The 24,000-nt window shown below is 44.4% G+C and overlaps 1 protein-coding gene across 5 annotated transcripts in view; it reads right to left on the bottom strand.

The window, feature by feature from the left end:
- LOC147630690 (myosin heavy chain-like protein) overlaps positions 1-24,000 on the bottom strand; it is a 97,512-nt gene that overhangs the window by 27,867 nt on the left and 45,645 nt on the right. The gene's annotated exons all lie outside the window — the stretch shown is intronic.

Below are 24,000 nucleotides of genomic sequence, written 5' to 3'. Positions count from 1 at the left end.
ATCGGCATTTCTACAACCTGTGTACTGGCTGAATTTATGGTGCCTCATGTTGGGCTGTGTTGTGGAATTTGTACATGGATAATTCGGCATCTCCCATGGGGAGAGTAGGGCCCTCAAAGCTTGTACATGATATCTTCTCCTTGGGTAATAAAATACTCCAAGGGGGGGTCGTCCCATTCCACCCTCTATGCAGTGTAAGTTGTGCACATCTCTCTTTTACAGTTTTGTGGATTCAGCCGCAAATGTTAAGGCTATGTCCGATTTCAGTGTTTAATTCTCCTTGCAAAGAATGGTAAAGACCAAACTAAATCTCTCTGAAACACAGATGTCGATGAGGACTCCCCGTACACCCGTGCAGCCTAAGTGCACCCGTTCTCCGCCTCTTCTCTCCTCACAGCCATCTCCCAGTCTCCTGCCCTTCCTCGCCTCACCACCCCGCCTCCAGCCATCTGCCCTCCCCCACCCCGCCTTCAGCTTGCTCCCCTGGCCTCCCTTCTCCTCCCCCCACTTCTTTCCTGCCTTTCCTCTCTTTGGTCAACAGTACCGTTTTTTTTCATCTATGTTCAAGTAGGCCACCTATTGATTGGCATTATGGCTTCTGCCCAAGCCAACCTTCCCTCCACTCGGCCGCCGCCCGCCTGGCATTTCTCAGCCCGTTTCCGCCTCCATTTCGGGCGCCACTAGTCCCGAGGCTCCACAAGCGCCCAACCAGTCGGCAGCCTTCTCACCACACTAGGCGGCGCCTGGCTAAGCTCCGCCACACTTGTGGCTGATGTGGCACTCGACAAAAATCTGCAATGGAGTCATTCCATCCAGCGTCTTCGTCGTCCGTCACCAGTGCCGGCAACCAGTCACCTGTCCATTGCCATTCCGTCCAGCGGCCAATACCCTTTGCGCCATCACCATCAGCAGCTCCCACCCTCATCACTAGAGGCCTTCGCGCCTTACTGTCAACAGCAACTCCTGCCATCTCAGTCGCCGCTTCCAACCAGCCAAGCCACCTGCAACTTGTGCCCTCTGCACAACACTGCTTCCGTCGCCTGTCCGCATGCACCTCCCGCCACCTGCAACTTCTGTCTTCGTGTGCGCCAACGTGCAGTTCCGTCCGCCGACACCTGCAGTCTCCGTCACCTAAAGCTCCCGCCGACAACAACGACCCTGCAGCTTGCCATCTTCGCCGACAATACCCAGCTCCTACTGTCTACTGTCACAGCAAGCTCTCGTCGTCGTCTGCACATTGCTTCTTCAACAACTCGCCATCAAAGTGCCTACCCATCTACATCTCTGCAAACCCTGGAAAATGAAGGTTTCGGCCAGGTAACTGATTTTTAGTTCAAATCATGGATCTTTTGGGAATTTCTTGCTTCATTGCAAAAACCAGGTGCAGGCAGCAGCAATGTAGGGCAACATTTGGGTGCAGGATTAAGAGAAAATTTGGGAATTTTTCAAAAATTTGTGCTTAATTGCACAATTGCAGTTTCAAGACATAGAAATTCGGGGTTTTCCTAAAATCAGTGCTTAATCGCACAATTGAACTCATTGGTACACAAATTTTTGGGACTTCTGTGAATTATGTGCAATTGACACATAAATCAGCCCATTGGTGCTCAAAAATTTGGGGATTTTCAGTAATTATCTGCAACCTTGTATTCGGGGCAGAACATTTGCACGTGACTTTGTGGTTGCCTGGCATTGCACTCCGGTGCGTTTCGGATTTTGCCTACAGGTGCTTTTTATAGCGTATTTGGTTGCACATGTTTGCATATCTCTTGGTAAAGAGATTTCAACAAATGGTTGGAAATACGAACAATATATTCAAGGTTTTGTCCCAAGAGGACAAATTGGATGGCAGTAATTACTCTCTCTAGAGTTTCGTGGTCCGAAATCTTCTTGTGGCCGAAGGATTATGGTGTTATGTGTCAGCCGAAGATGTACGCCCTGTTGACATAGCACCTAACACGCCTGGCCGTGGTGCTCAACAAGCTAGAGTACCCACTCCTCCCTTATAGGAGCAAAAGAGATGGGATACTCACGATGACTTTGATTGCTTTGTTAATAAAGCGATCAATCATACCGCATATCAGGTCTTGCAAGACCTCACGACGAGCTTAGGATGTACTTGAAACCATGTATCAAGCAAAGAATGAGGCTAGGGTTGCATTTCTCGAGAAAGAGCTTGAGAACTTGGACATGAATGATGGTGATAGTATGGTTGATCATCTTACAAAGATCCTGGATCTTCGGCAACAGCTGCTCAATATTGATGAGGTCATTTCTAAAAAGGAGCTGGTTTCCAGGACACTATCTTCTCTGCCAGAAACTTACTTGAACTTCCACACATCACTCGCTCTATCTATGCAGGGAAACCCGGAACCAATCTTGTTTGAAGAGTTGGTTGGCTTGTTACTACAAGAGCATAATCAGAAGAACAAATCTTCTAGCATGCGTGGCAGTGATGGGACTTTTGTTGCCCAAGGCAAAGGCAAGGGAAAAGCCAAACACGGTTTTCAGCCACAAGCTGATTCAAGACAACCTTCACAAAAGGCTAAAACTGATGTAGGCAAGCCCAAGAAAAAGGAAAAATGTCACTACTGAAAAAAGCCAGGTCACTATTTGAATGAGTGGAAAAAAAGGCTTACAAAGGAGAAGTTAAAGGAAAGTGGCATGGCTGTAGATTCTTCTTCATCACCTGCAAAGAAAGATGATGCATTAGTAAATCTTGTGCAAGATGAGTGGACTTTCCTTACTTGTAGTTATGATGCATCATTGGAACATGTCTCCCAGTGTCAATGAAAGACACGACACATGGTACTTTGAGAGTGGTGCTTCTAAACACATTACCTCACAGAGGGATTTATTTAAGAAGCTTATGGCTGCCCCTGAAGGCAAACGGGTAACATGTGCAAACAATTCTTCTTATCCGGTTCAGAGTGTTGGTGAGTGTCATGTGCACAGTGTGTATCTACCGTGTGCTACACGCACACAAGACTAGCTTCGAGGTTTGGGGAAGCTTGGAGCTAGGCAAGCTGATTGACGAGCTGAGTTAGGGATAGACTAACGGGCGGGCACCCAAGTATGGAGAGGCACGCGCCCAAGTGTGGACGCCCGATGACCGGCCAAGAACCTATAAAAGGGTGGCAAAGGTTAGTCATTAGTCATATAGAGTCTCACGTGACTTGTGAGAGCTCTACGGTCAGGAGCCTAGATCTAGTGCACACGTGCACCTGCTTCATGCAGCCGAGGCCAGCAACAGTCTCGAGGCCCTCGAGGGTAGCTTCGTGGCGGTATGGGACGTCACGAGGTAGAGATTGGTCGGTAAATCCATCTAGTTAGCTCAGCTCGTGGCTCCGTGGGGACAGCCAAGTCTTGTGGGCTTGCCAACGGCTGTCGAGGTTGGGAGGTGAGTCACGCTTGCACCCCCGTCTTATTTGTTTGGTTTGTTTGCAGGTTTCGAGTCTTGTACCAGGAGCGTTCCACCAAGAGATCCTATGGGGTTTTGACAGTGGTATCAGAGCAAGCCTCGTGAACGAGCAAGTCGGTAGGTAGAGGAAAAGAGGTCGAAGAAAAGGTATGAGTTCGAGAAGCTTGCTGTTTTTTCTGTGCATACTACTGTCTTTCAGATTAAGTATGTTGCTTTTTCATCGTAGGAGCCCGTGATGGTAGAGATTGTGGTCTAGTTGGGTTGGTTTGCTTAGCAAGAAGAAGGGCTGTGTTTTTGCAACTGTTTGAACAGTTTTAAGGAGAGAGAAAACAAGGAAAGCCAGTCGGCTATATGCAAGAGAGAGTGAGAGAGAGAAAGAGAGAGAGAGAAGTGACGCCTAGTGTGAAGCACAGCCCTGAAGCATGTATACGCAACCAAGGCAGGTGGAACTGAAATCGTCGGCGGCGGCTGGTATACACAGACAAGCGGTTGCTGGTAGGCTGGTACTCGCAGCCAGGTAGGAGCATAAAACCCAGGCGGCCGTTGTGCTCGCAAGTAGGCGCAAGCGTGCCAGGTTATGCGCTGGCAGCCGATTGTATGCGCAGCAAGTTCAGGCGCACACGTTGAACGCTGGCGACAGTCGAGTGCAGGCGGTGCCCGACGGCAGGCAAACGGGTGGCGCATAATTTAGAAAAGCAGTTGCAAGTTGTTTTTTAGCTTTTGTTTTTTTTTAGAAAAAAAACAATCGATTGCTTTGGGTATTTTCAGATACGCCTAATGTTTTTATAAGCCCACACTTTGGAAAAACGGACTTTTTTTTTAAGAAACCCAAGTTTGCTTTATAATTGTTTTTTTTTCTTTTTTCTTTCTTTTAAGAAAACTATATATATATATATATATATATATATATATATATATATATATATATATATATATATATATATATATATATATATATAATTTTATTTTGCCCCAAAAAAAAACACAAAAGCAAAAGCTAAAGTTGGCTTTTGGAGAAGCCTATATATTCCCCTTAAGCGGGCTTCTAGTCACATATCTCTCAAGTTCTCAAGCTCTCAAGCTCTCAAGTTCCCTAGCACTCTTATTTGTGCAAGATCCACTTTTCTCTCACCTTGACCTTTTCAAGATGTTAATTCAAGAATCCGAGTTGGAGATCCTTATCGAATGTGAAGACCTGCCGGCTACGGAAGATACCGATGCCGATCTTTTCGACAATTATGTGTCAAAATCAGATTTCCAAGAATTTAAAGTTGGTCTCGAAGCTTCTTCCTCGTTGCCGCGCAAATGCAGGCTTTGCAGAACTCCATCTCTTTGTTGACCACTACCCTATCTACTCTTTCGGGTATGGATACCTTGGCATCTGCTTTAGGCCCCAACATTCCTCCGCAACAATTCGGGGACGAACAAAAGCAACGTACCAAGGAGATAGTGGACACTTGGCTACATAAGTGGCAAGTCCATTTTCAGTTCCATCCATATGACGATGGGAAAAAGATCCAATTAGCAGCAGGTTTCCTCTTAGGCAAAGCTTTGCTTTTGTGGAAAGAACTCAACCCTAAACCAACGACTTGGGCACAGTTCGAAGACGTCTTCAAGAAAGAATTCCTCAAGGAGGAGGATGATTATGATGTTGTTGCCCAGTTTACTACTTTGACCATGACCTCGCAGAACCTCACTTATGAGGTATACCTCCAGAAATTTAGTGACTTGCAAATGAAAGCTACGAAGATGGATCCCACAACTCTTTTGGGATTCTTCGTAGCCAGTTTACCCGACTCATACCGTTTACAGGTTAAAAATAACAAATACAAAACCTTGGACGAGGCCATTCATTCCGCTCGCATCTATGACGATACAATGGTCTCTTCCAACTCTAAACCCGTTACCGAGCAAGGGAACAAGCACAAAAGGAAGTTCTCCGCACCAATGGCTACCACGACTTACGGAAAGTCTTCGGACCAACCTTCAAAGAATTCAACTTCGACACGAGCCAAGAAGAAACGTCTCCTTAAAGCTTTGAAGCTCAAGAAGGAGGGACGACGTTTCATCTGTGAAGAAAAAGGACACATACGTAACGAGTGCCCGAAGCAAAAGGGTGCAAAGACCAATGCAAGACCCAAGCCAAAGGCAACTAACCAGTTGTCTTTGGCAGGTACGTCAGTTACTGTACTTTCTCGCCCTAGAACATGTTCAGATTGTCTGTTCAACTCTAAAGTTTTTGGCTTGCATGATCTTCTCCGAGTTTATGGAGAAGTGAATGGCCATAGAATCCACATTCTTCTAGATCCTGGCAGCTCACACAACTTTGTTAGCTACAAACTTGTGCAAAAATTGGGTCTTGATACGACACCTAGCGATCATACCTATGAGGTACGCCTACCTGCGAGTCGGCAAGTATGGGATCGAAAGGTGGAGATGCTACCAATCCGGATTCAGGACTACAAAGATACTCCGGAATGCTATATTATGCACCTAGAACATGTAGACTTGTTATTAGGGATTGAGTGGTTTAAGACTCTTCGAGTCCAGATAGATTGGTCTAGTCATATTTTTTCTTTTGAACATAGGAACACCCAATATAGTATCTTAGGTGATTGTATACATCCCTCTCAGGGACCTCTTGTAAATACAGTTGATTTTGGTAATATAATGGATTCTTCTTTGTATACTACTTTCCATTGTGTATTGATTCCACTTTCTTCATTTCTCATACCTTCTATGGATGTCAATGAATTAAGTGTATTTGAAAGCAAAGAATTACAGAAGATACTTGATTCGTTTCAAGATATATTTCCTAGGAAACTGCCATCAGGCTTACCACCTGAAAGGGAAGTAGATCATCGTATTGACCTAGTCCCTGGTGCTCACCCTGTTAGTATTCCACCTTACAGGATGAGCCAAGCTGATGAAGATGAGTTGGCTAAACAACTCGAAGATTATTTGAGGATGCGCCAAATCCGTCCAAGTAAATCACCTTGGGGTGCACCTGTTGCTTAGGAGAAAGAAGAACAACACCTGGAGAATGTGTATAGATTACAAGAGATTGAACAAGCTGACAATTAAGAACCGTTATCCTCTCCCTAGATCAAATGACTTGATTGACCAATTCGCAGGAGCGAAATATTTCACGAAGATAGATTTACGTACTGGCTATCACCAGATATGTATTCATGAAAGGCATGTCGAAAGAACCGCCTTTCGGACTAGGTATGGCCATTACGAGTTTCTCGTATTACCTTTTGGGTTAACCAATGCTCCAGCCACTTTCCAGCAAATGATGAACGATCTTTTTCGTGAACATTTGGAAAAATTTGTGGTTGTGTTCCTGGATGATATTTTAATATATAGTCGTACTCTTGAGGATCACGTTAGACACCTCACGATTGTCTTAACTATTTTAAGACAGAATCGACTATATGCTAAATTAAGTAAATGTGAGTTTTTTATGACACACATCATTTACTTGGGACACAAGATCACTAGAGATGGATTGAGCATTGACTATGACCGAGTTCAGAAGGTTCTGGACTAGCCTATTACGCGAACAGTGAAAAAACTTCATTCTTCTCTCAGATTTATTGTTTTTCTTCGGAAATCTGTGCAGAAGTACTCTCAGCTCACACTACTGATAACCGACTTGTTGAAAGATCATGGACGTAAGTCAAATCAGCCTATCACTTGGAATAATGATCTGGATATGGCCTTCAGACTTTTGAAAGATAAGGTCAAGAAAGCACCTATCTTAGCATTACCCGCGGCCTTATGTTCTTGAAACTGATGCCAGTGACTATGCCATCGGAGCTGCTCTATTTCAAGATGGTAGACCTGTTGCTTTTGAAAGTAAAAAGCTAGACGACACTCAATCTCGTTGGCCAACCCTTGAGAAGAAGCTTTATGCTGTGATTCACCCTCTCAAGGTTTGGAGACATTATTTATATGACTCCAAGTTTGTGGTATTGACTAATCATCAGTCAATCAAGTCTGTGTGATGCGGATGATTTGAGAGGAAGGAAAGCTCGATGGGCTGAATTAATGCAAGATTTTGATTTTGAGATTCATTATAGAAAAGGGTCCATGAATAGTGTTGCAGATGCGCTTAGTCGAATTAAAGAGGTGAATACTTTGTCATTCACTGAGATTTTTACCAGCTTATTTCAGTCATTGAGAGGGCTTTGCAGGATTGATAGTTATTTTGGTCCATTTTGGCAGAAGATCCAAGACGGGAGCTCATTGATTGACCAAGACTCGATGACTGAGAAGCCTACCATTCAGGCTGCAGGAGGCCAGTGGATGATTCGGAATGGTTTACTATTCCGTAATGACAAAATTTGTGTACCACAGATCCCGGACATTCGATCCAAGATTCTTAAGGAGTGTCACGATACCCCTTCTGCTGGACACCCTGGGGTACACAGGACATTATCGTTAGTGAAACACACTTTTTATTGGCCAAAGATGAAAGGGTATGTAGAAGATTGTGTTCTCAAGTGTCAAGTTTGTCAAGCGAATAAAGCTGAACGCTTTAGACAGGCTGGGTTGTTGCATCCTTTGCAAATCCTAGGTAATAAATGGGAAAGTATTTCCATGGATTTTATTACCAAATTGCCAAGAACACATCAAGGCCACGATTCTATTGGGGTTGTGGTAGATCGCTTGACAAAAATGGCTAGATTTTTACCGACCCGAAAGACCATTACAGCTACACAATTGGCAAGGCAGTTTATCGAGCAATTGTTTAGACTGTATGGGTTACCGCAGGACATAGTCAGTGATAGGGACTCTAAGTTTACAAGTGATTTTTGGAAACTTGTTTTTGAGAAGTTGGAAACAACTTTGAATTTAAGTTTCTCAGATCATCCTCAATCTGATGGCCAGACTGAGAGAGTGAATCAGATTTTGGAGGATATGCTTCGGACATATGTATCCAAAAGATAAGAGTTCATGAGAGGATTATCTTCCTATGTTAGAATTTGCATATAACAGTACACTAAGCATACAAGTACAGGTTTTAGTGCTTTCATGCTTATGTATGGTTTTCAACCTAGATCACCTGTTACAGTGGGATTCTTAGGACTTCAGCATGATGCAGCACGTAATTACTTGCAAGATATGCAAGAAATGTTACAAGTTGCGAAGGAATCTATTAGAAGTGCTCAAGACCGAGACAGATTTTATGCTAATAGACATCGTTCACCCAAAGAGTTCTCTAAAGGAACGATGGTGTATTTGCGAGTTCCGAAAGATTCCGAGACTTTACGGACAAGTCGATCTCCGAAATTATCCCCTAGATACTGTGGACCATTTCGTACTACACGACGGATTAGTTCAGTTGCATATGAATTGGATTTGCCTTCTCATGTGAAAGTTCATCCTGTATTTCATGTCAGTAGACTTAAGGAAGTACTGGGTGAAACATACCAATTAGTTACTCCTCAAGAAATCATAGATGTCGAGGACATGACATTTGTTGCACACGAACTTGAAAAGATTCTTGGATTTCATGAAAGAAGATTGCGTAATACGCTTATCACGGAATACAAGATCAAGTGGAAGGATCGTGTTGAGAAGGACGCTACATGGGAGACATTGACTACTCTTCAGAGAGATTACCCTGGCTTTTTAGTGAGCTCAGGAGTGAGCTCTTAGAGGAAGGGAAGTATGTCATGTGCACAGTGTGTATCTACCGTGTGCTACACACACACAAGACTAGCTTCGAGGCTTAGGGAAGCTTGGAGCTAGGCAGGCTGATTGACGAGCTGAGTTAGGGATAGACTAACAGGCGGGCACCCAAGTATGGACGGACAGGCGTCCAAGTGTGGACGCCCGATGACCGGCCAAGAACCTATAAAAGGATGGCCAAGGTTAGCCATTAGTCATATAGAGTCTCGCGTGACTTTGTGAGAGCTCTATGGTCAGGAGCCTGGATCTAGTGCAGACGTGCACCTGCTTCATGCAGCCGAGGCCGGCAACAGTCTCGGGCCCGCGAGGGTAGCTTTGTGGCGGTATGGGATGTCACGAGGTAGAGACTGGTCGCTACGTCCATCTAGTTAGCTCAGCTCGTGGCTCGGTGGGGACAGCCAAGTCTTGTGGGCTTGCCCACGGCTCGAGGTTGGGAGGTGAGTCAGGCCTGCACCCCCGTCTTGTTTGTTTGGTTTGTTTGCAGGTTTTGAGTCTTGTACCAGGAGCGTTCCACGAGGAGATCCTATGGGGTTTTGACAGTCAGGTGTTCCTCACAAGAGCAGACAGTGCAAACTTATGTCTTCCAAATGTATTGTATGTGCCAAGGATTAAGAAGAACTTGCTATCTGTGTCCTCTTTTGCTAAAAGAGGATATGCAGTGAACTTTGAGGATGACAGATGCATAGTGAAAGACCGTGAAGGTGGCTATGCATTCGTCACTTCCGACACATCATACCGTGGGTTATATCAGCTTGACAGCTTTGACTGGAGAGAGCATGATGCTCATGTGGTTATCACTCTTAAACCTACCATGCAAGGACAGAATTCCGGCATGCTAGGTTTAGGCATGCGAATTATGGCAGTTTGATGCTATCGCAAAGGCATAAAATGGTATACGATATGCCTCACGTAGAGCTGCCACCAAAACATGTATGTGAAGGGTGCATATTGGGTAAGATGCATAGAAATGCATTCCCAAAAGATGGATCAACAAGGGCTGTCCGGAAATTACAGCTTGTGCACAGTGATGTGTGTGGTCATATGCGGACACCGTCTATTGGAAAGCATCTATACTTTGTAACCTTTATCGATGACTACTCCAAATTTTCTTGGGTGTATCTCTTGAAAGCAAAATCTAATGTATTTGCATGTTTTTTTCAGCATTTTGTGGCACAAGCTAAAAATCAAACGGGTTGCAAAGTGCAGACCCTTCGTAGAGATTGAGGGGGGGATTACACGTCCATTGCTTTCAAAGCTTTTATGGCAAAAAAAGACAAGGTTAGGACTAACATGAAGTGCATGAGCTACTACATGTTTCCCTTTTGAATTATCGAAGCAGTCTTCTAAAGTCGAAGATTCTACATTACGGTTTTGAGGAGCATTCGGTCGTTTAGGGCATTCAAACCATCGATGGTTGCCATTACAAACTGTGCACAATCCTATCGCTTGTTGTTCACGAGAAGGTGAAACTATTGCAAGACAAGGGGTGCGAGATTGATCACGTCCACGATCAGATGCACGTGGTTGAAGGAACTGCTGAAGCTGAGAATGATTAAAAGATGACCTGTCTTGTTGGCGAGATTGCTACAAATGTTGCGAAGGGGAGGGGGAGTTGGGTCAGAATTGAAAGTTGTCCGATGAGGATTGTTGATAGCCTTCACGAGCCATACGTGAACCATTGCCATAATAACCTTGAGAGGCCGATGTTTGAGAATTAGGATTCAGATCCGCTACATGCTCGCCATAATGAATGGCAGTAGCAAGATCGATAGGATTGTACTTTTGCACATCGATACGAAGTGTGGAGTTTAAACCTTCAATGAAGGCATGAAGCTCGTCCGTTGGGGACAAAGAATCAATCTCCAGTATCAAATTAGTGAATTGCGAGATATAAAAAGCCGAAGAACCACTTTAGTCTACGTGGCGTAAACGAGTTCACGCTTGAAAATCCGCATTGGCAAGACTGAACTGTTTACGAATGACCCGCTCAAATTCTTCCCATGTCGTAACCGTTTTTCCAACATGTTGTCGCTGTTGCCACCAAAGTAAGGCAGTATCCTTAAGTAAGGATGCAGCAAATGTAATCTTCTTGGCATCAATAAGGACCATCGAGTCAAAATAAAGGCGAAGTTTGTAAAGCCATTGTTCAAGTGTATGCTTATTGCGTTGTCCTCCATAGGACTCAAGGGGTTTAACTTCCAATTTCTTTGTTTTACTAGCTTGCAAAAGACGATAAAGAGTCTTAAGATCATCACCTTCCACCTCAGGGGGAATGTTGTCTTCATTGTCTAGTACTGATGTTGTAATGTCGACTACTCGTAGACAGCCACCTTCAGGCCCACTTAACATGTTTAAAGGACTACTCCCTTTGGGAATTGATGGCACAACATACCAGCCATCAAGTTTTCCTAATGGACAACATTTGGGTGCTCAAAATCAGCCCATGAATGAGCTCATTACACCTCAAAATGTCGAAAAATCAGTGGAGCAAGGGCAGTCAGCCAACAGAAGAGGCTAGAGTTGTGTCTCGTTGTCTGCTCCATACTTTACAAGAGAGCAAACTTTCAGCTCCCCTTGGTAGCACGACATAGACTGGTTCATGTAATGCAAGAGAACAGGTAGACGTTGCTTGCATGAGTACACTTTGTGAGGTAGATAAGCCAGATTCATTTGAAGAGGTTCATCAGAATGAGCACTGGGTGAAAGCCATGCAAAATGAGATGGATTCTATCCATACAAACAACACATGGGATTTGGTAGACTTGCCTGTTGGCAAGAAGCCCATTGGCACAAAGTGGGTATACAAGTTCAAAAGAAAGTCTAATGGTACCATTGATAGGTACAAGGCTAGGCTAGTGGCCAAAAGATATGCCCGGAAAAAGGGCATTGATTATGATAAGACTTTCACACCTACTTCTCATATGGCCACAATTAGATGTGTTGTTGCATTGGCTGCCCATCATGGATGGAACGTGCATGAGTTGAACATAAAATCAACTTTTCTCAATGGGGATTTGCAAGAAGAAGTTTATGTAAATCAGCCCATTGGTTTTGTGATGTATGGTCATGAAAACAAAGTATGCAAGCTTCGAAAAGCACTTTATGATCTCAAACAAGCTCCCCAAGCTTGGTATGAGAAGATACATACTTATTTGACCATGCAAGGTTTTCGCAATAGTCCGACTGAGAGCACCCTCTATGTTAAAGAAGATCATGGCACTTTTATTATGCTCATTCTTTATGTGGATGACATGTTGCTAGCTGGGAATGATATGGAGAAAATTTCAGCATTCAAAGCTAAATTGCAAACGTCATTTGCGATGACAGATTTGGGATTGTTGCATTATTATTTGGACATAAGATTTATGTAGACAGATGTTGGAATTTATGTACACCAATCAAAGTACATTCAAAAGCTGTTGCATAAATTTGGGTTTCAAGATTACAAGCTCATCTCTACTCCGATGGAGCCAAGACTGAAATTGAGCATGTATGACGTTGGAGAGCCTTTTGATACGAGTGTTTACAACCAAGCAGTGGGCTGCCTCATATACTTATGCAACACACACCCGGTTATTCAGTTTGGGGTTTCCCAGTGTAGCAAATTTATGCACAGCCCAGGTACAAAGCATTGGCAAGCAGTGAAGCGGATCTTCCGCTATCTTCAAGGCTCCCTCGATCTTGCGTTGGTATATCCCAGAGGGGAGGAGTTTGCAGTTACATGCTTACAGTGATTCCAATTAGGCTTGTGACTATGATCCACCCATGGTAATTGTTTCTTTTTGGGGCATTCATGCATATCATGGTTGAGCAAAAAGCACCCCATTGTTGCCACATCTACTTGTGAGGCTAAGTACGGGGCAGCCTTTACAGCCACAGTAAATTGTGTATGGCTGAGGAGATTGATGATTAATCTTCGTAACTGTCAACAGACACCCACCACCATACTCATTGACAGTCAAAGTGCTATAGGCGTGGCACGAAACCTAGTGTTTCATGCACGTACTAAGCACATAGAGATTCATTATCATTATGTCAGGGAGAGGATTCATGCAAGGGAGATCTCATTATCTTATTGCTCTACACAGGACAATGTTGCAGATCAGTTCACGAAGACATCGCCTCGAGAGAAGTTTGAAGCTTTCTGTGACAGGCAACTCTGGATCTGGCCCCACAAACTTCCGCAAAAGACTCACATGAAAAGCATTGTGAATCTTCCAATAGCTAGGTAAAGCAAGCCTGAAGGACACTTCATTGATCTTGTCAATCACTTCGAAGGGTCCATAATATCGAGTAGAAAGCTTTGAATATGATCCCTATCGTCCTGGCCTCTTCCGAAGCCTAGGTTTCTCAAATTTCAGCAATACCCAATCACCTTCCTTGACTTGCATGTCTCTCCTATACTTGTCAACAGCCCTTTTATGCTTATCTTGTAACCTTGCAATGGTTGTCCGCACTTGAGCAAAGGCTGCATCCAAGTCACGTACATACTCATCAGCTGCAAAAATCTCATCCTTTGTACAGAGGATGGGTGGTAAGACCACTCTGCCATAAATAATCTCAAACGAGGCCTTTCCCGTGGAGGCATGAACTGTGTTGTTGTAGGCAAACTCTACAAGTGGAAGATACTTCTCCCATGCAATCTTTTGATCTGCCACATCACACTTCAACAAATCCAACATGGATAAATTTGCAGCTTCACTTTCGCCATCCGTTTGGGGATGATGAGCTGATGAGAACTCAAGTTTAGTGCCCATGTTATCAAAAAAAGCCCTCCAAAAGAGGCTCGTAGTCCTGGGATCTCTATCCCCAACAATGGACTTAGGCATACCATGATGCTTGAAGATGTTAGCAAGAAAAAGCTTCACCATATGATCAACTTTAATGGTTTTCTTGACGGGCAAGAAGTGAGCTTGCTTGCTAAACCTGACCACAATGGTCCAAATAGCATCATTCCCATGCTGGGATCTAGGCAAGTCCATAATACAGTCCATAGTAATACTTTCCCATGGTTGCGAGGGAATACGCAATGGCTGAAGCAAACCAGGAGGCTTTTGCCTGTCAAATTTCACCTTTTGGCAAGTAAGACATGCACGTACATATGCCTCAATGTCTTTACGCATGCTTGGCCAAAAGAAATCTCTCTCAATTATGCGTGAAGTAGGTTTGCCACCGCTATGACCAGCATAAGGTGGAGCGTGACATTCCTCCATAACCTTTGGACACATTTCCTTCACCACACATAAGCAATTATCCTTCATAAGATAACTCTTTGATCACATAAGAGGCATGTGAGTAACCAGCCATCAAATCATCAGTCCATATATGGCAAAAATCAACATCCAAATGATACAAATCTCGCATGGTAGATAAGTCCCCATGAGAGACCACTGAAACTACAACCACATAAGGCCTCCTGGATAATGCATCTGGTCATGATACCTCTATGACCAACATAAGGTGGAGCGTGACATTCCTCCATAACCTTTGGACACATTTCCTTCACCACACATAAGCAGTTATCCTTCATGAGATAACTCTTTGATCACATAAGAGGCATGTGAGTGACCAGCCATCAAATCAGTCCATATATGGCAAAAAATCAACATCCAAATGATACAAATCTCGCATGGCAGATAAGTCCCCATGAGAGGCCACTGAAACTACAGCCACATAAGGCCTCCTAGATAATGCATCTGCCATCACATTTTTCTTTCCCGGAGTATGTACAATCTGAAAATGAAACATGGAAAGAAAGTTTGCCATTCTCATCTGCTTCTCTGAAGGCTTTGTTTGAGATAGAAAGTATCTCAAGCTTTGATGATCTGTCTTGACCACAAATTCAGCCCCAAGAAGATAATGTTTCTATATCTTTAAGGCATGAATTACAGCCAAGAGCTCTTTCTCATAGATATCCATATGAAGCTCGGCATCATGCAATCGACGGCTCTCATATCCAACTGCATGACCTTCTTGATTTAGGACAGTCCCTAAACAATCGCCACAAGCATCGCATTCCACTATGAATGACCTTTGCAAGTCGGGAACAATCAATACGGGTCCACATATGATAACATTCTTGAGTCGCAAGAAGGCATCCTGCTCCTTTGGAGTCCATTTAAAAGTGGCTTTCTTCTTCGTGAGATCATGTAGAGGGGTGGCAATCATAGCAAAATGCCTTGTGAAGCGCCTGTAATATGAACATAACCCCAAAAAACTACGTATTTGATGTACATTTTGCAACTCTGGCCAATTCCGAATGGTTTCAATCTTGGCAGGATCCATTCTTACACCATCCTTGGATACAATGTGACCCAAATAATGTATCTCTAAAAGGAAGAACTCACTTTTCTTGGCATTAATGAAGAGTTTATGCTTTTGCAACTCTTCAAACATTGTGGCCAAATGAGTCCAATGCTCCTGCGCTCATTCTTGGAGAAAATCAAGATGTCATCAAAGAATACACCTGTGAATTTTCGATGGGGTCAGAATATCCTATCCATCATACGATTGAATGTGGCTGGGGCATTGGTGAGACCAAAAGGCATTACCAAAAATTCATACAATCCAAAAGCTGTCCTGAATGCAGTTTTGTGGACATCCTGTGGCACCACTCGTAATCTGGTGATAACCACTCTTCATATCAATCGGCTAAAACAAGCCGAGCCATCAAGCTTATCCAAAATATCATCAATACGCGGGATTGGAAATCTGTTCTTGATGGTGAGCTTATTTAGAGCTCTATAATCCACACACATGCGGAATGACCTATCTTTCTTTTGAACAGGAAGCACGGAAGAGCAATAAGGTGAGGAACTTGGCTGAACCAAACCTTTCTCCAAAAGCTCATTAACCTGCTTCATAATCTCTTCTTGTTGTGCGGCACTCACACGATATGCCGGTTTGTTAGGTGGAGAACAACTTGGCACAAGATCTATGCGATGATCCTCGGGCCTCTGAGGAGGTAGTTCACCTGGCAAAGCATCAGCAAAACAATCTTTATATGTATGAAGAAAATTTAGCCTATCTTGAGTCAAAACATCCACATTTTGATGACTTGGTTCAATGCTATCACGAACAAAAACCAAGTATACAAAAAGACTCTTTTTCATTGCTTTATTAATATGGATGTGAGATACAAGTGGGATAGAATCCCCTTCCAGGCTTCCTTACCAACATCAATAGCATGCATGCGGCCTCTATGCATAAAGGAAATCCTATTTGTCTTGTACTCTTTGCGGGGTTCAAGCCTATGATACCATGGCTTGCCAACAAACAATACATCACATCCATTAAGTGGTGGAACCAAGAAATGCTCATGATCAAGGTAACCCTGGATATGTATACGCAACTTCCCAATAAGTGGGGTAACCTGCACCTCTTTACCAACAAAGGCATCTTCTCCTTCAATTTGAGGCCCCATGTCCTCAATCTCAATACCCAAGGCGGCTGCCATCTGAATAGAGATGAAGTTAATCTATTGCACAATCATCAAACATAAATAGAGCGGACTGATCCTTGATTTGACCCCATGCTTTGCATACCATCCTCTCTTTTCCATCATGCTTTGTGTTTCCCTGCACATTGGGAACTGCATGCACATTTGCCTTGGTTTACTTGTCCTCATGTTTTGGTTTGCGGTTTAGGGCATTGTCTAAACATATGCTCTTTGCTGCCACAAGAAAAGCATTTCCTCTCCTTTGCATATTGCTCCCTTTCCTCGGGGGTCAAGCCAAATTTATTCCTCTTTGGCCCATGATCCTTGCATGAGGTATTTTCAGCTTTACCTCCCTTCTAGACCTCCCGAAAGCTCTTTTTAGGTGGCTGTCTACCTTTTTGCAGGTTTAACACAGCCTTCTCTTTGCCCTTAGAACCCCCTTAATCTTGCTTAATTTTGAGCACCAATTGCTCCGTAGCAAGAGCACAGGGTATAAGCTGTTACAGAGTGTGTTTCCGAGTGCAATTCAAAGCCCGAACGATAAGCTGGTTGCAATTCAGAGCGAAACTTCCTCTTTCTTTCATCCTCGGAGATTTGCATAAAGGGAGTTACCTCAAGCAACACTTTCCAAAACTTAATGACATACTGCTGCACACTTTCATTATCCTTTTTACTCAAGTCTATTCCACTTTTGGGTGAGAGTTTGCTCCACATTAAAAGGCAAGAATTGGGCATAAAATCTGTCCTTAAACTCTTTCCAAGTGCAAATGGGATCTTTGGTGGTCTTTTTAGTGATCCACCAATGGGCAGCTGTCCCCTTCAAGAACATGCTTGCATGACGAATTTTGGACTTCTCAGTGAAGTCCTCATCACTAAAAGCAATATCAAACTGGGCCACAAAAGCTAGAACTCTCAGAGGCATCATACTCTCCATGAAAGGCATCAAATTTCACGGACTTGTTTCCTGCCTTGAACTCCTTGAGCTTCTTGGGATGTGGTACATGTTCTTCTCTTTTTCTCTTCCCCTTAGCCAACCGGGCAGCTCTCTCTGCATGAGCTTCATGGGCAATGATGGGTGTTCCACTAGCCAAAGTGACATGGGTCTTTGACTCTTGAGGCCCCACTGCATGTGACCTTGCTGAGAAATGCCTTGTCTTGCCACGAGACAACTCAATAGGCAAGGTCTTTTGGCTTGCATGCCGACCACTGTCCCCATGACGTACATACCTAGAATCCAAATGGCCTTGAGCATGCATAAATCTGTTTCCTCCTGGGCCATGAGGAGTGGATGCATGGAGAGAGGTGACTGATACTTCTTTATGCAAATATGATCTCAACCTTTGAGAGGCTGGGTCATGCTGCAAACGGGGTGGATTCTTAAACATAAGCTGTCCATCCTCTCCCTCTTTAAGGTCACCCGTGCGGATAAGATAAGAGAGTGCCGGCTCCCTTGGCTTCTTACCCACTTCTCGAGCCATAGACTCAAAAGTCATGTCCACCATAGCATCAGCTTTCTTGGCTTCTATGACACTCTGTACATGGGGGTCCTCATGCAAGAATTTCAGCTCTTGCTCTTTTGCCTGCAAGAGCCTCGTCATGTGCTGGAACTCAATCCTCAATGCATTGGGCTCTTCCTCGTGCATGGGTTCTTTACCACGTGATGGATGTCCCACATATGCACTATCATAGACTCTCTCAAGAGGCTTATGCCTTCCATGCAATGCATCGGAATCCCATAAAGCACTTGATTGGCCCCTCGAATTCGGCACTTCCAATGGGTTGCCCTAGCTGTCCATTGAACTAAGTGTTCGTGCTTGCTTCCGATCTCAAAACTCTGTGTCTCCTCTTAAGAAAGAGAGACGACTAAGCTCTGATACCAATGTGACCGCTCCCTACAGGAGGCCTGGAGATCGGAAGACAATATACACATATTTAGAACACTTAATTTAACTATTATTAAACAATGGAAATAACATCAGCTACACAAATACTGGAAATACAAATGACACCAACACTGGGGCCGGAAAGGGCCGGCCCCCCCCTCAATACTTTTTGTATTTCTTGGAGTATTTATATTTGTACAAGTGTCATGGGCCTGACAGGCCAGATTTTTCCACAAGGGAGTGAAAACAACCAAATAAAACTGGTTCAAGTCGATGAAGAGATGTTGGTCGGAGTAGCCCCAAATCACAGGCTCATTCCCACGTTCACTAGGTGGACACCTGCCTTTCACTTGTCTTCCGGGACCCTGCACCAATAGGCACGCCCGTACTAACGCAGGCCAAGGGTACACCGCGAAGGGAACGTGGCCTAGTTCTCCCCAGTGAGCTTTGCTCCCAAATTCCCTGGTGAGTCTAACCTTCACTGACTCTCAGAAGCTCTGAGAGCGCGGTTAACAACACCACACAGGGAAATATACTAGCCATACCAGGAAGAATTTCTTGAACATCGTCAACATATACATGCCATGCTCTTGCACTACACAACTTAGAGCATTTTCTGAATTTAAATTAGCAAATTTCAGATTTATTCAAATGAGAAAAAGAATATGAGAGCACCTGGTACGGTGAGTACAATCTAGATACAACCGGTAAAATTTGTAGCAAGTACAATCAAGCACATTAGGTACTTCACACGTGTGCACGTACAACCAGCCAGGTACTATGCAGGTACCTGTACTTGCAGCAGGTACAACAGGTACACAAGGGCAGCCAACAGGTACACCATGGCAGCCAACAGGTACACCACACCAGGGCAGCCAGCAGGTACACGTGGGCAGCTTCAGGCGGGTACAACAGCTAGTACAAGCGTGGGCAACCAGCAGGGCTGTGTGGCAGGTACTGCACGGCTGCCAGGCGTGTACTGGTAGGTACAGGGCAGGTACATGCGGGTACAGCAGCCAGGTACAGATCAGGTACAGCCAGCAGCAAGGAGGCGGGTACAACCAGCAGCAAGGATGCGTGGGCAGCTTCAGGCGGGTACAGGCGATGGATAGAATAGGCTGCAGGCGATGAGAGAAAAGAGACCACCAACCCACCACATGGGGAATTTTCAATAATGTTCCATGCAAAAGCCTTATCAAAGGTTATAAAACCTTAATACATAATTAACACTTATCACCATCCAAAAGAAAATGTCCATCCCCTTTTTAAATGTGTGTGAACACATTAGCTTATAAACATTAAAGTTAACCATAGTTTATGGATTTTACATTTTAAAAGAGCCAAAATGGTAATACTTACCACCTGTTCACACGCCACACCACCAAGTCAGCAAACAACATTCCACGGTACACCGGGGGCATGTCCCCATCCAATGTGCCGGCACGGCATAACAAGCAGACACACGCAAAAAAGTCATGCAGAAATAAATTTATGCATGCAGGGATAAATGCATGTGCACAAATAGTGGATGAAATCTCCCTTTCATGAAACTTGTACAAGAGGTTCCTGTCAGGCACAAAATTGGCGCGACAAATATAAATAAATGTCCTGGTCTTCCTATGGAGTGACAGTCCCATAGGTAAGACACCATCCTCGCCATACACGGGTGGCACCAACAGGCTCCCGTCCATACAGCACGAAGCAAATCGCACACGGGTGACACGAAACTGGTTTCTGTCCATGTGACGCAGTACTGGTCGCACACGGGTGGCACTGATCTGGCTCCCGTCCATGTGACAGCATAAAATTGGCCCTTTCACATGGGACACTGGCCTGGCCCCATGTGAACATGGCACAAATCTGGCCGCTCTATGGAGTGACAGTCCCATAGAAGTGGCTCCAGAAATGGAGATGGACCAAATGGTGACATTGTACAGGTTCACATTGCCACTATAGGGGGGATTTATTGGAATATATGCTATGAGTAGTGCCACATGTGAACATGGGCTAGCCAAGGGCACTTTTCTCCCTTTGGGTTTTTCCCCTTGGACATCTGGTGTGAAAGGACACCACCATTATTATTGTATTTTGATATTATGCAGTCAACTCCCATGCTCCACACATTCTATGCTATCCCTCTTTGTGTGAGCATCAATCGCCATCTCTCTAGTATTCTTATTGCTATTCATTCTCTGTGTCTCTGTCTGTGGAACCCTAACCCTAGCAAGAGAGAAATAAGAATGCCCACTATCTCCAACCCTCTTTAGACTTTACATAGATGAGATCTTAGATTTCATTGACTGAAACGGGGGCTTCCGAGGATGGCGATCACGTCACGCCTTCCGTCTGTTTAGTTCAACCTCCATTGCTTGGGTGGCCAATGCCCGGATTTCATCTAGGATAGTCATCCGGACCACAATGGCGTGATGAAACATCATCCTAGCAGCCAGAACCTCTCTTATGGGACACATTGTTAAATTCAAAGGGCAAGAATCCTTCCAGGCCATGAACCAATTGAAATGGGACGTGCCTTGTGGTAGCTTTAAATGCAGTGCGATAAGCCCAAAAGGTGCCTAGGAGTGCTTCTGACCACAAAGTGCCTAAGTTTATCTGCAACTTATGCTCCAATGAGCATGTGCATAGAGTCTATTTAAACCAAAGATGGACTATTTCACAAACTATAGGGCATTGAAGACTGCACGTTGTCAATCTTCAAGAGGCTGGGGCCACAGAGCAAAATGGCTTGTGCACTCAGATCATAGTCACACGAAACGGTGAAATGGCACCCCGAAACGGGGAAAAGCCGTTTCCCCGTGTCCACTTCACGGAAACAGCCATAACGGGGGAAACAGGGTCGCTACCCACGTGGCATATATTTTCATCCAAATAAAATTCACCAAGCACGTGGCATTAAGAAAACAAAAAAAATAACGTTTGACGGCTCATAACACGTGCGCTCGCCCGTTGACAAAAATGATGTGTTGCAGCCCCTTCGCTTCCTACCCGTTGCGCTACTTGCAAAGCTCGTTGCCTCAACGGACACCTTGGATTCTCGAACCACAACGGCTACATTCTCACCACACCATATAAGCTGTAGTACCGTGCTTGTTTTGTACAGTGTACTTGTCCATAAGTCCCTAAAGCTGAGATTCAAATCCCAAAGCTCCAGCACATTCCTCTCTCCCCCCACCCCCCCCCACCCCTTTCTCTCTCTACTCCCTTCTCTCTTTTCATGCGGAGCAAGGCTCAAGTCGGAGCAAGGCACTTCTCAGCTTGGTCCTCCACAATCAATAAAGTTTAATCAGTAAGTGTTATTTTTGTAAATTTGTAAATGGGCCTTGTTTTTTTTTAATGACCATTGACTTTTTTTTAAAATAGATGTGAAGCATCTTAATTAAATTACATGTTTTTTTATAATATAACAAGTCCTTTTTCAATTAATCCCTCTCTTCTTCTTATTGTGCTGCATTCAATAGTTTGCACTAATGGCATTCTATGAGCGGTGTTGTGGTTGTCATTCATGCGTGGCTGAGCGACAATACATCGAGACAATTCATTGCCAATGCCCTTTACCTCTTTGAGAGAGCCTGACATTGCAAGAGGAAATCTCTAAGAGGGCTCGACGATGTCACTGCCCTCCCATGTGGCTTTGGAATGATCAATGATGAAGATTACTTGCTATTGCAAGTGCTCCCAAGACACACTCGAAGACGAGCACCCATATGACAAAACCTGTAGGCTATAGACGCACCTGCTGTGGCCCTAGTTGATGTTGAGGAACCTACCAGTCATGAGAATCAGGACAATAACCCATGTAGAAAGTTACCTATTGTAACTTGTATTGCAAAAAACTATTGCTAATGTTGAATGAATAAAGAATTTTATTTTTCTCCAAACTCTGTCCGCTCTATTGTGTACTTTCTTTTTTTCAGAATCTCCTGGCACCTTCTCCTTATTGTCCATTGCAATGACCCATGTTCCTCATTCCTTCTTTGCAGTCTTTGCACCCATGGCCTCCATAGATCAGTCTCATTCTACCTCAAAGAAGTCTAAATCTACAGAGTGGTCTTGGTGGGATGAGGTCCTGGCAGAGGATGCCTACAAAACAAGAGGCGCGAAAAACTGGACATGCAAATATTGTCTCCTTATGAAGTCAAGTAGTGCAACTCATATTCGAGCACACCTACTTCATCAGCATGGACAAGACATTGCATTCTGTACTAACATCACTAGTGAAGCACGAGAGGAGCTTCGTCAGAAAGACGAAGCGACACGACCATCTTCATCAGCTCGGAGAGCAGGGGTGCGAGTAGATCCTTCCACATATGTGGGCACCTCAAGACAAACCTATGGAACCACTAGGTCTTCATTTGGTGGAATGCCATCATTTTTTGGACCCACTGCAAGTTCATTTGGAGCACCACCACCAACAGTGGACGCGAGGGGTAGTGTTCGCTCCAGGCAGAGTACACTTCAGAGTAGATGGGACCCAAAGGAGGAGGAGGTAGATGGTAGTGTTGCGCACTTCTTCTACCATGATGCCATTGGCTTTCAGGCTGCTCGTAGCTTCACTTCAAGGACATGGTGTGCAAGATTGCAGAGTATGGATCCACCTACACTCCATCATCAGAGGCATTGAGAACCACCTTACTAGGGAAGGAGAAGGGCACAGTTGCTGCAACTACAGAGATTGTTAGGTCCTCTTGGGATAGGAATGGCATCACACTTATTGCAGATGGTTGGAGGGACACTCGGTCCAGATCCATTCATGGTGTCATTGCCTATTCCAGAGGGCAATCTTACTTTATCTCGATGCGTCCCAAACAGAGAAAAGTGCACAAGCACTCTTCCAAGAGTGGTCAGCAGCCGTACAAGCGGTGGGTGAAGAGAAGGTGATCCAATTTGTAGCTGATGGAGAGAATGCGAACAAGGCAGCCGGTAGGTTGTTGTATGACAGGTTTCCTCATATCACATTTTCTGTATGCATGGCGCACTACCTCAACAATCTTCTCAAGGACATGAGCAAGTTGGACTGGATTGCTCCTATCATAGAGCAAGCCACCCAGTTTGTATCCTTCATTTACAGGCACACTTTCTTGCTAGCTGAGTTCAGGAAGAAGTCATCTAGAGATTTGCGCAAGTATTCAAACACTCGCTTCGGATACAACTTCCTCATGTTGGGGTCCCTTAAAAAGTGTTCTAGTGCCCTAAAGCAGTTGATGGTGGTGAGTGATGAGTATGAGAGGCCTGCATTGTCTCGAACGGTTGTAGGGAAGGCATGTGCGTCAAATATTGGGAACCCTCTTTGGTGGGAGGAGGTGAGACGCATCATAGCTTTGCGGAAGCCGATCATCCACTTGTTGAGGATGACAGATTCACTTCAGCCATGCATTGGAAAGATTTACGAGAGGATGGACAAGATGGTGGAAAAGTTAGAGCACATCGAGCAAGATGAACAAAAATACCAGGTTGTAAGGAAGCTATGCCAAGATAGACGGGATATGTACCATTCACCTATGCATGCAACAGGTTTTATGGTCAATCCCCAGTTTCAAACA

Source organism: Cibotium barometz, chromosome 16, assembly GCF_041138505.1.
Source record: "Cibotium barometz isolate CiBa-2024 chromosome 16, ASM4113850v1, whole genome shotgun sequence".
NCBI lineage: Eukaryota > Viridiplantae > Streptophyta > Polypodiopsida > Cyatheales > Cibotiaceae > Cibotium > Cibotium barometz.
The sequence above is the reverse complement of the archived record's forward strand: the minus strand, read 5'-3'. Positions and strand labels throughout refer to the sequence as shown.